The 1252-nt window shown below is 38.7% G+C and overlaps 1 long non-coding RNA gene across 1 annotated transcript; it reads left to right on the top strand.

Annotated features, from left to right (window-relative positions):
* Nucleotides 1-375: 375 nt before the first annotated feature.
* LOC139831000 (uncharacterized) lies at nt 376-1252 on the top strand. Its single transcript, XR_011744780.1, has 2 exons — nt 376-1099; nt 1181-1252. It is a non-coding gene; the product is annotated as an uncharacterized lncRNA (long non-coding RNA).

Genomic DNA, 1252 nt, shown 5'->3' with positions numbered 1-1252 from the left:
ATCAGGCTAAGACTCTGCCCAGAGTCTCGCCTCTTTGTTCTTGCAATAATCCTACTCATAGAGCCTCTTCTTGTCCTGTAATTGTGGCAGTCAACAGATTACCACTGTCGGGAACAATGCTTCTATCTGTACAATGTCTGTGAGTAATGAAATTAGGGTGCTGAGCACCCTACCCTTGTTCAAAAAAAAAAAAAAACTAAAACTGGCCACTAAAAGGAGTTTAGGTATATGTGATGTGTGGACTGTGGACTAATGAATTCGTTTTTCCATATTGCGCTTTGACTATTTCTAAATGTATAAGTTCCAGATTATTAAAAATTCTGCTTTCTTTAGTTTATTCTGATTTTCCGGTTGCTTTTTACTTAAGTTGCCACATTTCATCTTAGCTGGTGAAAAATGAAACATTTAGCATCCCCAAAAGCAGTTTGTTCTGTTGACTTTGTTTTCATTCTCATGAACGTGATATTCAAAAATGTAATAAAGATGTCATTTAGTTGTAACTTTAAACTAATGCCTTGGAACTTGAGTGCTTTCAGTTCATTGAAACTACTTTTAAATTCCATGTCAGGTTTCCACCTGCTTATCGAATTTCCATCAGACTGGTTAATACTAGGAGTTGTAGCGATCGAAGCCTGGCCAGCTGGTTATTTGGCTCTGTCTCTGTTCCTTGAGAGATTTAAGTTACATTTTTTGGGTGTGTCAGTTTACTGCATTGCACTGTCTTGCACTGCAAAAGGAACCAAAGCAACAGTATGGATGTATATGTTCCTACAGCTTTGTGCAGGTGATGAATCGTTCAAGATGCATGCAACCTTGTCCGGCCAGTTGAAGCTTCAGTATTGCAACAGTGAGATGGGGAAGTGAATGCCTGCTCAGTACCTGCAACTGAAATAGTCGGCAATGAACACAAAATGTATTTGACGGGTTTTCGGCAAACTTATTTTTATTTGCTTAGTGGATAGACTGAACTTGGCTAGAGTGCATCGGTGGATGGAGCACACCAACCTCCACATAATTCAATCAGCTTGAATTAGTTTGATGTTTGCACCCAGAATCCTATGCTTGTAGTACTGAAGGGGAATCGAGATATCCATATTAAGTAGGTTGAGCATTTTGTCCTTTTCCTGTAGTTTTTGCATGATTTTTGTTAGTGCTGATGCTAACATGATGCACATCTAAGTATTTTTTTGGAGTGCATGGAACTACACCAAGAATGGAATTTTCAGTGTCAATTCGGACTACCATCTGAAAA

This window comes from Lolium perenne, chromosome 5 (assembly GCF_019359855.2).
Source record: "Lolium perenne isolate Kyuss_39 chromosome 5, Kyuss_2.0, whole genome shotgun sequence".
In the NCBI taxonomy this organism is placed as follows: domain Eukaryota; kingdom Viridiplantae; phylum Streptophyta; class Magnoliopsida; order Poales; family Poaceae; genus Lolium; species Lolium perenne.
Note: the sequence above shows the minus strand (reverse complement) of the source record. Positions and strands in the feature narration are given on the sequence as shown.